We start from the raw sequence: 6,092 nt of genomic DNA on the forward strand, positions 1-6,092 counted from the left end.
ATCCGCGTTGATATTTGGTGCGGTAGATAACGGTCGTTAAGGTTCCAGTGCCGTATTAGCACCGGGTCTGTCTGTAGCTACCCGTTAGCAAAGCAAAGCCAGTCTGTCACTAGCCTATAGTGCGTTGGTCTCTTTTTTATTACTTATTTCTCTGCATTGAGTGACAACCCTCTCAAATATAAGACACACAAACAGAACAAATAAAAGTCTGATTCACTCTGTAGTTGCAAAATTATTGCTTACTTATTGTGACATGATAGCAACTCTTCTGTGATAATGCAACTTCAACTACGATCCAAATTAGCCGAATGTCATGTGTCTTATTCAGGTTTTTTCTCGAAGTTGGCAGTAACATATCAAAAGTTTTTAATTAAATATAAAGGAGTAATAAGAATTGAATCCTTACAGTTAGCTCCTTAGGCACTGGATGAGGTCTGCTGCTCACTCGGCTGGAAAATGACTCTAGCGGCAGCGCGCGTCAAACACGTGTTCCACGACAACACTAGGCTGCCCACAGATGCGCCTGCCTAATAATCGGCTTGATATACTTGGATATTGGCCGATGCCGATTATGTTAAAAAATGCCACAAATATTTGAAGGAAAGAACAGTGTGGGCTTTTGGGCAGGACTAGCTTGTGATTGACAGGTTGCTACCATGGCAACCTTTACAACAGGGTTTGGTTAACCTTTTAATTTTTCATAATTTTAATTACATTTGATTACATTTTAGTTTAGTTTTTTAATATCCAGGATGTATTTAATAACTGATTAAACATGTTAACAATATAACAACTTATGAGTCTTTGGTTTTGTTTTAACACTGATATATATATAACTTTTGGAAAGAGGGTCAGTAAGATTCAAACCTGCTGGCCCAGTGGGGCCAGTTGGAGAAAAGCTTAACGTTGAGCCCTGCACAATATATATTGTAAGACTTGTATTAGATTTACTTGACTATAGCCATACTGTTCAAGGAAGTGGATTTGTTTTGCTTTGAGATTTTTATAAAGTTTAGTGACAAGTGGCCCCTCGCACGGAACCCCGCTCTCTTGGGTCACCATCTCCAGGCTCCCTTAGCTCAGTATGAACTCAGATACCACTCAGGAAAAAGGCCGACCTCTGATAACAAGCTAGTTTCAACACCACGTAGGGGAGAGTAAGGGCAAAAGTACCATTTTCCAGAAAAACCTGATTTTAAAAGAAAATGTTCAAACAGATATGTTTTTGCTGCAGTGACTAACTCACAGGTGTGGTCTCTCAATATCAGGTGGTATTTTGTACAAAGGTAGAACAACTTCTGTACAATTTCACTTTAAATAGTGGCACAATAAAAGATAAATGGCTAACACATAAAATATCAGTATCATTAGCTGCTAAGTTGAGACATAAGAAAGACCAACATTCGGCCAACACGTAAAATATCAGTAACATTAGCTGCTAACATTAGTCATAATAAAAGATAAATGGCTAACATATGAATTATCAGTAACATTACTTGCTAACAATCATAATAAAGAGTAACATTCAGCGAACATGTAAAATATCAGTATCATTAGCTGCTATCACTCATAACTAAGAGTAACATCCAGCGAACATGTAAATATCAGTATCATTAGCTGATAACATTAGTCATAATAAAAGATAAATAGCTAACATATAAAAAGATCAGTATCATTAGCTGCTAACTTGAGACATAATAAAGACCAACATACCGCTAACATGTAAATATCAGTATCATTAGCTGCTAAGTTGAGACAAAAGAGCAACGTTAAGCTAACATGTAAAATATCAGTAACATTAGCTGCTATCAATCATAACTAAGAGTAACATCCAGCGAGCATGTAAATATCAGTATCATTAGCTGCTAACTTTAGCATTCAGCTAACATGAAATATATCAGTAACATTAGCTGCTAAGTTGAGACATAAGACAAACATTCAGCTAACATGTAAAATATCAGTATCATTAGCTGCTAACTTTAGCCATAATAGAGAAACATCCAGCGAACATGTAAATATCAGTAGCATTAGCTGTTAAGAGTAGTCATAATAAAGAGCAACATTCAGCTAACATGTAAAATATCAGTATCATTAGCTGCTAACTTTAGCCATAATAGAGAAACATCCAGCGAACATGTAAATATCAGTAGCATTAGCTGTTAAGAGTAGTCATAATAAAGAGCAACATTCAGCTAACATGTAAAATATCAGTATCATTAGCTGCTAACTTTAGCCATAATAGAGAAACATCCAGCGAACATGTAAATATCAGTAGCATTAGCTGTTAAGAGTAGTCATAATAAAGAGCAACATTCAGCTAACATGTAAAATATCAGTATCATTAGCTGCTAACTTTAGCCATAATAGAGAAACATCCAGCGAACATGTAAATATCAGTAGCATTAGCTGTTAAGAGTAGTCATAATAAAGAGCAACATTCAGCTAACATGTAAAATATCAGTATCATTAGCTGCTAACTTTAGCCATAATAGAGAAACATCCAGCGAACATGTAAATATCAGTAGCATTAGCTGTTAAGAGTAGTCATAATAAAGAGCAACATTCAGCTAACATGTAAAATATCAGTATCATTAGCTGCTAACTTTAGCCATAATAGAGAAACATCCAGCGAACATGTAAATATCAGTAGCATTAGCTGTTAAGAGTAGTCATAATAAAGAGCAACATTCAGCTAACATGTAAAATATCAGTATCATTAGCTGCTAACTTTAGCCATAATAGAGAAACATCCAGCGAACATGTAAATATCAGTAGCATTAGCTGTTAAGAGTAGTCATAATAAAGAGCAACATTCAGCTAACATGTAAAATATCAGTATCATTAGCTGCTAACTTTAGCCATAATAGAGAAACATCCAGCGAACATGTAAATATCAGTAGCATTAGCTGTTAAGAGTAGTCATAATAAAGAGCAACATTCAGCTAACATGTAAAATATCAGTAACATTAGCTGCTAACTTTAGCCATAATAGAGAAACATTCAGCGAAAATGTAAAATATCAGTATCATTAGCTGCTAACTTGAGACATAATAAAGACCAACATTCAGCGAACATGTAAAATATCAGTATCATTAGCTGCTAACTTTAGCCATAATAGAGAAACATCCAGCAAACATGTAAATATCAGTAGCATTAGCTGCTAACTTTAGCCATAATAAAGAGTAACATCCAGCTAACATGTAAATATCAGTATCATTAGCTGCTAAGTTGAGACATAATAAAGATCAACATTCCGCTAACATGTAAATATCAGTATCATTAGCGGCTAAGTTGAGACATAATAAAGAGTAACATTCAGCGAACATGTAAAATATCAGTAGCATTAGCTGCTATCAATCATAACTAAGAGTAACATCCAGCGAACATATAAAATATCAGTATCATTAGCTGCTAAGTTGAGACATAATAAAGACCAACATTCAGCTAACATGTAAAATATCAGTAACATTAGCTGCTAACTTGAGACATAAGACCAACATTCAGCTAACATGTAAAATATCAGTATCATTAGCAGCTAACATTAGTCATAATAAAAGATAAATGGCTAACATGTAAAATATCAGTATCATTAGCAGCTAACTTGAAACATAAGACCAACATTCAGCTAACATGTAAAATATCAATAGCTGCTAACAATCAAAATAAAGAGTAATATCCAGCGAACATGTAAATCTCAGTATCATTAGCTGCTAACTTGAGACATAAGACCAACATTAAGCTAACATGTAAAATATCAGTATCATTAGCTGCTAAGAGTAGTCACAATAAAGACCAACATTCAGCGAACATGTAAAATCTCAGTATAATTAGCTGCTAACATTAGTCATAAGAAAAGATAAATGGCTAACAAATAAAATATCAGTATCATTAGCTGCTAAGAGTAGTCACAATAAAGACCAACATTAAGCTAACATGTAAAATATCAGTATCATTAGCTGCTAACTTGAGCCATAATAAAGAGTAACATCCAGCGAACATATAAAATATCAGTAACATTAGCTGCTAACAGTCATGATAAAGAGTAATATTCAGCTAACATGTAAATATCACTATCATTAGCTGCTAACTTTAGACAAAAGACAAACATTAAGCTAACATGTAAAATATCAGTATCATTACCTGCTAACATTAGTCATAATAAAGACCAACATTCAGCTAACATGTAAATATCAGTATTATTAGCTGCTAACATTAGTCATAATAAAGACCAACATTCAGCTAACATATAAAATATCAGTAGCATTAGCTGCTAACTTTAGCCATAATAAAGGATAAATGGCTAACATGTAAAATATCAGTATGGACTGTCATTGTTAGTCAGTGTGACTGTGTGGTAGTTGGCAGAGACAGTAACCAGCAGTGGCAACACTGATCTGAAGCCGGTAATCTGTCAGCATATTAATCAATCTGCATCACTCGTCTCTGTGGAAACAGGCGCCGCGCTGAACGAACGAAGGGCCGCAAACAGACGGGAGGAGATTAAATATGTAACGAGCGGGCAGCACCAGGAGGACATTCTTCACCATTTGTTATCAAAAATTGCTGCCATCATGTCGGAAAACCTCTTAACAGCCCGCTGCTGAAAAAAAAATCCTAGAGGAAACACTGCTTGTGATTGACAGGTCGCTACCATGGCAACCCGTCAATCAGGACAGAGGCGACTTGCATCCGCTGCTCTGTGTACCTTTGGTCTTTATTATTAAATGTTGGTCAGCAGGACAGCGAGCACGTCGTGTTTGAGTCCCTTAGTTTGTTAACCTTTTATTTTGTATCATGTTTGCTGTGATCACATTTTAGTTTGTCTTTTTTATATCCAGGATGTATTTAATAACCGATTAAACATGTTAACAGTAGAACATAACTTATAAGTCTTTGGTTTTGTTGTAACACTGATAAATATATTTTGGACGGAGGGCCAGTAAGTTTCAAACCAACTGGTCCGATGGGGCCGGTTGCTAAAAAGTTTAACGCTGAGCCCTGTGGTACCTTGCATTTTTACCAATAAGCAAAAAAAATAACCATAGGTTCAATATACAGTTCACTTTAGAGAAACGCCTCAGTTTCAGTCGTTAAATTATTTCTCGTGTCACCTTTCCATAAGGTTGAAACCACTGAGCTCTTTTAACTACCTCCATTTTTCAGCTGGGCTAAAATCACTGAGCTATTCAACTATTTGGTATCCGGTGAACGACCATATCAAACAACACCTGTTTCAATGTTTTCACTTCACATCTCACGTAGACTTAATAATCGTTCGCTTTTCAATGAGCAGTTGCCAAAATCACAATAACCAGGACACCATAATACATCATATAACCTGTGTGAATACTCAGTTCTGCAGAAACCAGGGATGAGTTTCCAAACGGGATGAGGAAGGTAACTGTCCATACAGTCCAAATTAAAATACATAGAGTGTGAGGTTGCACAAGTGTTGCTGGTTGTCCTACCGCTGTGCCAGGAGAGGGGTAGGATCAGTAGTCCTCAGCTTCAGGGGTCTTCAGGTCTCATCTGGGATTTTTTTAAAGTTTGCAGAAATTAAACCAGGTAGAGTAACAGATTCACCATGAACAAATAAAATGTCTGACAAAACTGAAGTTAGCATCACACACTGCGCAGTTAAACACTCCATCCTTGTGACATTTCTAGACTCCGAGTTGAGTTTCAAACAGATTAAGCTAACTGCACTCCATGCTAATGCTTCGTTAGCGCTGGGCCCACGCACTTGAACCTGCTAGCTTAGCGCTAGCTTATTTATTTTCCCGCGACTCACCGATTCGGGATTTCTCTGCGTCATCCGGCAGGTTTCCGTGAACACTTCTTAAAACAGACTGTTGTTACTCTGATTTCACAGCTTACTGAACTTATTTCACAGCTTACTGAACTTATTTCACAGTTTAATCCGCGCTGCGTCTGAGCGGCGCGTGCACTCCAGCCTGCTACGGTGCTGTCGCTACACGCGCTCTGATTGGCTGATGTGTGTGCGCGACCGTCGTTTTAGCTGCGGGGCAGAAGGGGGCGGGGCCAACAGCGCGGGAGAAGCGGGAAGAGGGAGAGAGAGAGGGGGGGGGGGG

At 37.1% G+C, this 6,092-nt stretch overlaps 1 long non-coding RNA gene across 1 annotated transcript in view; it reads right to left on the minus strand.

Annotated features, from left to right (window-relative positions):
• Window positions 1-6,002, minus strand: part of LOC123980317 — a 21,822-nt gene extending 15,820 nt beyond the window's left edge. Inside the window, exons 1-2 of the long non-coding RNA XR_006827466.1 lie at window positions 5,792-6,002; window positions 5,469-5,529 (exon numbers count right to left, since the gene is read on the minus strand). This is a non-coding gene — a long non-coding RNA (uncharacterized LOC123980317). The remainder of the gene's footprint in view (window positions 1-5,468; window positions 5,530-5,791) is intronic.
• Between the last annotated feature and the right edge of the window lie 90 nt (window positions 6,003-6,092).

Source organism: Micropterus dolomieu, linkage group LG12, assembly GCF_021292245.1.
Source record: "Micropterus dolomieu isolate WLL.071019.BEF.003 ecotype Adirondacks linkage group LG12, ASM2129224v1, whole genome shotgun sequence".
NCBI classification, from domain to species: domain Eukaryota; kingdom Metazoa; phylum Chordata; class Actinopteri; order Centrarchiformes; family Centrarchidae; genus Micropterus; species Micropterus dolomieu.